This window comes from Pteropus medius, unplaced genomic scaffold (assembly GCF_902729225.1).
Source record: "Pteropus medius unplaced genomic scaffold, Ma_sr-lr_union100, whole genome shotgun sequence".
Lineage (NCBI taxonomy): Eukaryota > Metazoa > Chordata > Mammalia > Chiroptera > Pteropodidae > Pteropus > Pteropus medius.
In genome coordinates this window covers 3,715,933-3,726,139 of record NW_024349796.1, presented here as the reverse complement: position 1 = coordinate 3,726,139, position 10,207 = coordinate 3,715,933, and the positions used below count along the sequence as shown (strand labels likewise).

The window sequence follows — 10,207 nt, the reverse complement described above, 5'->3', positions numbered from 1 at the left end:
TTAAAAAAAGAAAAAAAGAAAACAGAAACAAAACGACAGCGTTCACTGAGTGCCAGCTCTGAGGCCGGCAGTGTCTAAAGCGTGAGCCATACAAATAAGGTCCTCACATTCATGGGGCTTTTCTTCTGGTTTGGGGGGGTGGACAATAAGCAAGTTAATATAACGAAGATATTAGGGCTTGCATAGAATTAAAATGTGGTTGTAAATTATAGTGCCTCATGGTGACTTCTGGTTGTGTGGTGAGTGAAGGCCACTCCGGGGAGGTGGCTTTGAAGGTACAGATAACAAGGACTCGGCCTTGGAAAATTGGTTGGGGATAAAAATAAAATAAAATAAGGGAAATCGCAGAGAGAGGGAAAGCTGATGCAGCGGTCCCACGTGGGAATAAGCCGGCTGCGTGGAAGACCTGGCCAGGGTAGGTGAGAGGGGAAGGGGCGACAGAGTTGCACAGAGGGGAGGGGCCCGGACCAGGAGGCTGGACTGCAGCAGGGCGTCTGGGTGGCTTCCAGACCGTGAGAGAAAGCCCTGGAAAGGTCCTAGGAGCTAGGTGACACAGTGAGCTTAATAACTAAAAACAATTATTCTGGCCACATTCTGTAGGAGCGGGGGCAAAGAATAAAGGATGCCACAAACTGGAGAGGAGGTAACCTAGATTTCAGCTTCTTAAGAAATGCTTCCTATGACAGAACCTCATTAGAATGGCTTTCTGGGCGGGCATGCCCACTGCTTTCAAGCAAGTCTTTCTAAAATATCCCATGATGAGTTTTAAGATGTTGCAGGATTTCACCAGTTTGGGAGTCTTTTTTCATTCTTTTATCAAAAAATTAATGTGTAATTATTTTTTAACTATTTAGTTAATCTTATACCATAGTCTCTCTCCAGTAAGTAGTATAAGAAAATTCCAGTTTATTACTTTAATAATATATTTGCTTAGTGGTTTTTTTTTTTTCTCTCATTGAATTTTCTGTTAACTGGTCTCAAAATTCTGTGACAGATTTTTGGTGAAATCATTTCCATTAAAAGTACCGATTTTAAAGCTAATAACTTAAAAACTACCACACACACAAAAAAACAAATGATCCGCAAAATATTCTCTTTTCCTTCTGCAGGTTTTACACCCATCTTTTACCATTAAATTTAAGTGGCCATCGAGACAAACAGTTCTGACGCTGTTCTTCCACCACCGATTACGACTGGGGTGGCAGGTGTTGGGGAGAATATTCATGCAGCCTTCTGAGCTTTCTAGACAAACTTGGCAACTTCTGCAGCTCCAGCTGCCTTCTCGTCCACTGCTTTGATGACACCCATAGCAACTGTCTGTCTCGTGTCACGAACAGCAGAACAGCCCAGAGCAGGACAGTCAGAGAAGCTCTCAACACACGCGGGCTTGCCAGGAACCATATCAATGATGGCAGCATCACCAGATTTCAAGACTTTGGCCATCTTCCAGCTTTTTCTTAGAACGACGATCAATCTTCTCCGTCAGTGCAGCACATCTGCAAGCGATGTGAGCCGTGGGACAATCCAGCACAGGCGCATGTTCAGCATTGATTTGGCCTGGGTGATTTCAGGATAATCACCTGAGCTGTGAATCCAGCCACTTCCATTGGTGGGTCATTTTTGCTGTCACCTGCCACATTGCCGCGATGAACATCTTTGACAGACACGTTCTTGACATTGAAGCCCACACTGCGCCCAGCAAGAGCTTCACTCGAAGCTTCATGGTGCATTTCAACAGACTTGAGTTCCGTTGTAACGTTGACTAGAGCAAAGGTGGCCACTGTACCAGGTTTGAGAACACGGGCCACCGCTTGGCCCACAGAGACAGTGCCAATACCGCCAATTTCTGTAGACATCCTGGAGGGGCAAACACAAGGGCTCGTCAGTTGTGCGAGTAGGTGGCGGGATACAATCCAGAGCTTCAAGCAGTGTGGTTCCACCTGCACTGCCATCCTTACGGGTGGCTTTCCATCCCTTGAACTAAGGCATGTTAGCACTTGGCTCCAGCATGCTGTCACCATTCCAGCCAGAAACTGGCACAAATGTTACTGTGTCCGGGTTGTGGCCAGTGTTCTTAATGTAGGTGCCGACTTCCTTAACGGTTTCCTCGTATCTCTTCTGGTTGTAAGGACGCTCACAACCAGAATCCATCTTGTTTACACCATCGATTAGTTGTTTCACACCCGCCGTGTAAGCCAGAAAGGCATGCTCATGGGTCTGCCTGTTCTTGGAGACACCTGCTTCACATTCACCAGCGCCAGCAGCAACAATCAGGACAGCACAGGCAACCTGAGATGTGCTTGTAATCATGTTTTGAATAAAGCCTCCGTGTCCTGGGGCATCGATGACGGTCACATGATACTTGCTGATCTCGAATTTCCACAGGGAGGTTTCAATCGTGACACCACGTTCATGGGCAGCTTTCATTTCATATATCCGAGACCCAGGCGTACTGGAAGGAGCCCTTCCCCGTCTCAGCAGCCTCCTCCTCGAATCGTTCAATGGTTCTTTTGTTGATTCCGCTACATTTGTAGATCAGTCGGCCAGCTGTGGTAGACTTGCCCGAATCTACATGTTCGATGACGACGATGTTGATATGAGTCTTTTCTTTTCCGATTTTGGCTTAGATTTAGCCTTGGTTCTCGTGACACCTGTGCTCTGGCAGCAAACTCGTTGTGAAAAAGCACTTCATTTTATTAATTTCAACCTTATTGTAAAATAAGACTAGAATCTCATTTTTTAAAAAAGCTTATACTTTATTTAGATCATAACTCTTATTTGCTATACGACCTTAAAGACTAAATATTGTACATATTTGAAAATACAGGTAAATTGAGCATATTTGAAAAAGCAGTGAAATAGAATGGGATAGCTGTTTTAAGCAACAGAAGGGACATATATTTTTGGCAAATATTCATATTCTAATGGTTAAACCTTATTGTTGGGAGGGGGGTAGTCCCAACAATAATATAATTATAAATCAGAAATAATTATAAATCCGAGCAAAGATAAACCTACGAGAAGCTCATGCATTAGAAAAACATATTATTTGAAACTACAAATAGTCTTCCAAGGTGAAGGCCACAGGGAAATGTCAATTAAGATGTCAGTGAGAGGCTGTTTCATACCCATCATTCTCATAGGCTGTTGGTGGGCACGGATATTGATACAATCACTTTGGGAAACAATTTGGCATTCTTCTGTGTAGTCGACAAGACTCCAGATGACTGAGCGATTTCACTCCTAAGTTCTTACAGTGGCAGTTTGCAGCCAGTCCACAGAACGATTGTTACTGGTCTATATGGAGGTAAGTACAGAAATTGAGAATAAGTGCTGAGAAACCTTTACAGCAATTTAATGTTGTGGAAACATCTAAGCATGCGATTTTACAAAAATATCAGTCTGTAACAGATTGAAAATGGAAGAACCAAAACAGAACTGGTTCATCATAGTTTGAGAAGTACTGTGTCCTCTAGACCAATATTTCTTAAACTTGTTCCGTGCATACAGACCTCCTGAAAGTATTGTTAAAAATGCAGCTTCCGATTCAGTCGTTTGTGTGTGGGCCCTAGATTCTGTATTTCTTGCAAGCTCCCAGGTCATGCAGGTCTTGGGGGCACATTTCAAATAGCAGGGCTCTAGAGTCAACTTTGTTCATGTGTAAGTGTGAAAGACTCATGGCGGCTTGTCTCCAATGGCAAAAATACTGGAAACTTAAATGTTCCTGACTGACTAGGAGAATGGATGAGTTAATTGTGATAAAGTCATCAATTAAATATATATATTAGTGAAAATGAACTAGAGTAAGACATCAATATGGATTCTAAAAAACATAATGTTAAATAAAAATATAAGTAACACACAAATATATAAAGTTTGATACCATTCACATAAACCTTAAAATCATGCAAAATAACACTATATACATAGGTGTATATAGTGTTATATACACCTATATATATATATATATATATATATATTATACCTAATATATACACCATTAGGTTTCTTCTTATGGGGAGGGAGGAATATGTGACTACTTTATACTTTATTACTTAAGCTGGTGATAAATAGGTAATTGAATTTTATGCTTTTTAAAGGTTTTAATATTTTTATAAATTCATCCAATATAGTTTACCTAAATGTAAAGAATTCATAAAGTAAGTCTCAAATATATTGTATACTTTTAAGACGTGGCTTAGTGGAGAAGGGGGAGACCTCCCTTAAGTTGGGAAAAGAGATCTGAGAGGACAAGGAGGTGGTTTTGAGACCTTTAGCTTTTTTTTCTTTCTCAAATTTGTTTAGGGCCAGTTACAGTTAAACTTGGGTACAGAGGTCCTAATTACCACACCAGGTGCGAGCAAATGCTTCATGCACGTCGCCTTTAATGGGCGTGCTGGATCCAGCACCAGATCTATGACACCCGAGCTGACCGCCCTGAACGGGCCGGCACCGCCTGCAGCTTGGTCTACCAGGCAGCCACCCGTTTGGCCTTTCTACGTCCACTCTTGGCCCTCACGTGTGGTCTTTTTTCCCCCCATAACAGTCAGAGTTGTTGCTTCAAAACAAATCAGAAAAGTCATTCACCTACTCCCTACCACACGGCTGGCTCGCCATGGTACTTAGAGTGAAGCCAAATCCTTAGTGGCTCCTTGGCCTCCGTGAGCGGGCCTCTCCGGGGTCTGATCTCGTCGGCTGCTCTCCCCTCTTGATCCTGCATCAGAGCAACACTGGCCTTCGCACTGTTTATCCAACACACGAGCTCACTCTTACTCCAAGGCCCGGAATGCCCTCCCCCTGCCTGGATCGTCTCTTGGTTCTCTCCTTCCCACCATTCAGGCCTCTGCTCACACGCGCCTCCTTAAAGAGGCCTTCTCCGGCCACCGTACCTGAGGAAGCGCTCTTCCTTCCACGAATCTATCCCTTTAGTTCGCTTTCTTTTTCTTCTGAGCCCATATCGTCTCTGTACGTTGCATCAGATATTGGTTTGTTGTTTGCTCCCACATATGCCCGACCATAAGCTCTTAGAGACCAAGGACTTACCTATTTCATTCTCTAGGGTCTAGACCAGTACCTGGCATATAGCGGGTAGTCCATAAATATTTGTAGACTAAATGGATAAGTGAAACAGTGAGTGAGCAGGCCAGGGAATTTTTGACTGCTGTGCTGGGCTGGCCACATTTAACCTACTAATTGGCAATAACTCAGGAACAATTTGACATCTTTTATTATCAGTTTAAAAACCAATAGGTACTTGATAAAAGCATATTGATCATTGATCATTTTTGGACAGTATTATAGTTATTAAATAACCCTTTTCCCACCATACAGTTGGACACGTTTGTATTAATAAGCAGGATTTATACATTAGGAAAGAAGGATTCACATTTTAATGTGCTCTACATTCTAGGTACTTTGCATATATTATGGTTTCATTTATTATTCCATTTTATGTTTTTCCAGCAACTTCATGAGATATAGAAGTTTTCATTTGATAAAGAAGAATCCGAGGTTCAGAGAGATTATTTGCCTAGAGTCACAAAGTTGGATCTATAATCTATCCAGACTTATAGTCTACATAAAGTCCCGTGTCCCACGCCTATCTGAGAGTCATTAAAGGTATCATCGAATGTTCGTGCTGGGAGGAAATTTAGACCTCATTTAATCTGGTCTTCTTACCTATGCAGGCAGGAGAACTTGGGTTGACCTGTCCGCTCACCTACTTAATAGGAGAGCCAGCCTCCAAGCTCGGGGCGCGCTCGCACACTGCCTGTCTGCTCCAGCCGTGCACGGGCTTTCTGCAGTTATTTGCAGATCTCATACTTGCGAATTCACCTCCTTGCTAAAATTTACTTGTAACCCCCAAAGCAACACTGGTGGTGCGTTTACAGTCATTTGCAGTCATACACTGTGTGGCGACATTTGAGTTGCCCATCATTCATGTGCCCAGCTGAAGTTGAACAGGTGACACTCTGCCTTTTTGTATTATTAGCTCTAATATAAGTGGCCCTTTCGTGATTCTTTAATGCCATGTTTTTTTTGTTTTGCATTTTTGAATTTTCATTGGTGATCTTGCTATTTAAAATGTCCCTCAAGTGTAGTGCTGCGGTGCTGCCGAGTGTTCCCACGCATAGAGGCTGTGACGTGCCTTATGGAGGAAATAGGCGTGTTCGATAAGCTTTGCTCGGGCGTGAGTCACGGCGCCGTTGGGCGTGAGTTCTGTGTTAATGCATTGACAATATGTACTAAGTAAGATGTCTTTAAACACTCATAGATAAAGTTATGTATTGATTGGTTGACTAAAACGTTGTGACCAGAGACTTAAAGGAACCCTAACCCCGTATTTCTCCTAGGAATTCACTAACTCAGTGTTCGTAGCGACTTCATTGAACGTAACTGTGGCGAATAATGAGAATCGACTATTTTTATAACCCATTGTAGAGTTGCATCTGGTTACAGAGGACAGTAAGGGGTGGTGATGTTAAAAAAAAAAAAAAAGACGTGGTTGACACTGTCTGCTTTACAGGCAGAAGGTCCTGGGTTCATGTCCCACTGGAGCCACAGTCCATGGTCTACGGCCATGCCACCCTGAACAAGCCGCATGTCTAATCTTGGAAGCTAAGCAGGGTCAGGCCTGGTTAGTACTTGGATGGGAGACCACCTACGAAGACCAAGTGCTGTGGGCATAAATAATAAAGCAAACAAATAAACAAGCCCCAATCCCTAAGAGAACCATATAGTTGTAATTTAAACGTATTAAGAATTTTTGTTGCTGGTAATACCTTGGTTAAACCTCTAGAGCTTTGGCGACTGCTGGCTCTAGTGTGGAACACTGTGAGAAGGTGAAAACAGTTACTCTTACTGTTTCTGATTGTGGGCTATAATTTTAGTGTTCTCGTTTTTGACCTTTTCTAAACACAGCCATACACTGTCATTGTTAAAATGGTAGATAATTGTAATACGGTAAAAAGAGCATTCGATTTGGAGTCGCAAATTCTGGGAATGAGTCAAAACTCTGATGCGTACTGGTTGTGTACCCTTAAGCAAATCTCAGAACTTTTCTGACCCTCAGTCTCTAATCTGTAAAAATAGGGACACTAACCAATATTAGCCTGACTCACACATCTCATGTGTTCTAAAGACTTTTCATTTAACTGTCACAACCCTGTGAGGGAGACATTAAGACCTCATTTTATAGAGGAGTAAGTTGAGGTCCAGAGAGGTCAAGTGACTGGCTTAGGGTCACATAGCTAGAAAGAACAGAACTGGGACTGGGACCCCAAGATGCTCTCTCAACCAGAGTCCTCCAGCCCTTCCCTGGCCCTTGCCAAAGCTGGCATAAGTACATAAGTCCCGGTCCTGATAAAATGTAAGCTATTACTATTTTTTTCACTAGGGTTAGCATTTTGAATGTTACAATTTAAAAAAGACTTCTCCCTTAAGATGTGTGGTTTTCAGAAAGTTTGTTGGCATCATTACATATACATCTTTATATTATTACATATACTTCTTTATTCATCCAGGGACCAACATTATTTTGTCAAGACTCATCTCTCATTTTAAATTGAAAAGGAGAATTTTAAGTGGACATTTTCTTTACAGCAACTCTTTGTGGAACTTATCATTTACATGTAGAATGGGATATTTATATTTGTATTTGAGGGCGATTTTCCAAAGGCACAAAGTGTTAAGTTATAACTCTGAAAATTGTTTCACTAGAAGCAACATAAACTAATTAAATTTGTAAAAGAAAGACAAAGGAGACGAAGGTCCAATCAGGGAGCCTCTGCTCCTGGAAAACTTCATCCCTCTCCACCCCATAAAGTTTGTCACGAAGTTGGGAATAACATTTTCTCCTGTGGGTTTCACTCACGCACACGCGCTCGCACGTACTCATTTATTTAAAGAACTTTTTGATCATCTTCCATACGCCTGGCCCAGAGGATACAGCAATGAGCAAGAAAAAAAGTCAGCTTCTCTCAGGCAGCTGACTTCTAGTGAGGGGAGCCGGCAAAAGCAAGCAAGATAATTTGAGATGGTGGTGAGTGCTTTGAAATGCCACTGTCTTAGGCTGGCTGGTTGATCAGAAACCGCATGAGTAAGCTTGGGAGGTGAGTGCTCCAGCCCATCAGCTTGACCATGGCCTTCTGAGAGACCTTGCTCCAGGCCACTGCTTAACAGCTCCTGATTCCCGGCCCCCAGAAACTGCGTGAGATAATAAATGCTTGCTGTTTTAAGCTGCTAAGTGTTGGGATGAGTTATTCTGGAACAATAGATAACTCTTACAGTTCCAAACTCTCGTGTTTAATTTTCTGCTATTTGCATCCTTGGCCAACATCCAACACTAGATGAACCTGAATGTTCTTCTGTCGTGAGCTCAGAACCAGGCTGCTGAGTGACGCAGGAAAAACCCCCCAGAACAGGCCATGCAGTTGCCACGTTCACCAGTGTCGCCTGGACACTCAGCACCACACGACAGTGTTTTCCTGGTGAATTCTCTTCTCTTCAAACATTCTCCACTGTTTTTAAACCTCAGACTCCTTCATCCCCACTCCCTCCCAGTAGATGCCTCACCCTGTAGCCATATGCCTCCTGTCACTCTCTCTGGCCTCTGCATTCTCACCCGCTTCCTCTTTTCTTCGTGCCAGAGGAAGAGCTGTTCCCTTAAATCTAAGGTTAAGTTTTTCATGTGGAATCTTCCGTCTCCTCCTTCCTTCTCAGGCTCCTTCCTTCTTCAACAACTTTTCAATGTCTGCTGGCTCAGCCTTATCAGGATATAACGAAGCTCCAGCCTCTCCAGACTGAAAGACAAAAAATCCTCTTTCCACCCACATCCTTCTCTGCCTACACGGCTAGATTTCCTCAAGTTGCCTGTTGTCTCCACTACACTCACTGCCTTCACGAAAACTACTTATGCAGAGGTTACTTGTTATCTCCACGATGATAAAGCCAAAGACACTTTTCATTGTGGGAAAATCATTAAAATTTCCTGTTATAGGAAATTTCACACACAGGCGTAAGTGGAGCGATAGTGCCATGGACCTCCCTGTGCTCAGTCCCCAGCTTCCATGACAGCTCATTATGTTGAAGAAATGCCAGCTGTCATATCATTTATCCCCAAATAGCTTAGTATCTACTTCAAAAATGTAAGAACTCTCGAAGGCCACTCTGCAGTCTTTATTTTGACCCGGTAGTCCCCTCATCTAACATTGCGATTTATTCTTCCCGAGATGATGATACTCTTCTTTTTGATTCGTCTTCAGCCTCTACTTTTGAAATTTTCGCTGTTAGGTTTTTCTCCACTATTATCTCATTTCCTTGGGGCTTTTTCCTTTGCCCCAATGCCACTTCGTACACCCGCTGGGCAGGCCCAGCTTTCCCAAGGCGACGACTCACTTCCGGCGGCTGCCAGTTTGACCAGTGGCCTCATCCTTTTTCTCTGAATTCCAGGCTCTGCTACCAACTCTCTACCTGACAGCTCTCCCCGGCTCCCTCCCAGGTACCTCACTGGGGCAGATTCAGAACTAAGCTCATCATCCCCCCTACCCGCTACCCCCGTTCTGTTCTTCTCTATTAACAGGTAGGACACCCACCCCGGTACTAAATCCAGAGACGCAGGAATCATGTCTTCTTTCCCCGCTCCCCATTGCTAATTATCAGCAGCCCTACAGATTCGATCATCTAAATTAATCTAATATCTACTCACTTCTTTCCATCTTCCCTATCTCGATCACAGTCCCCATCATCATGCAGCTGGACTACAACAGTTTCCTAACTGGTTTTCCTGCTGCCTCTCCAGCCGCCTCCCACGCACCCTGTCCTGAACCCTTTGCTCTGTCGCAGCCACAACATACAAAATCTTATCTTGTAATCCACCACCTAAACCCTTTCAGTGGCTCTTTATTATTTTTAAAATAAAGACCCAAATCTTATTTTCTTTAAATCTCCCCACACCTTTTTTGCTAGAATATTTTAAAGCAAATTGCAAGCATTGTATTATTTTACTCTAAATACTTAAGCAGCTATGTCTGACAGATAAGGGGATTAAAAATATATATATAACCTCAATGAAATTATTGCATCTAATAAAATTACTGATAATTCAACTGGAACCCAGTCTATACTCAAATTTCCTTGAATGTCTCAGAAATACTTTTTACGGTTGATTTGTTCAAATCAGAACCCAAATGAAGTTCACAAACTGCCT

At 42.8% G+C, this 10,207-nt stretch overlaps 1 pseudogene; it reads right to left on the bottom strand.

Moving 5' to 3' along the window:
• Positions 1–1,221: 1,221 nt before the first annotated feature.
• LOC120619305 (elongation factor 1-alpha 1-like) lies at positions 1,222–9,625 on the bottom strand (annotated as a pseudogene).
• Positions 9,626–10,207: the final 582 nt, after the last annotated feature.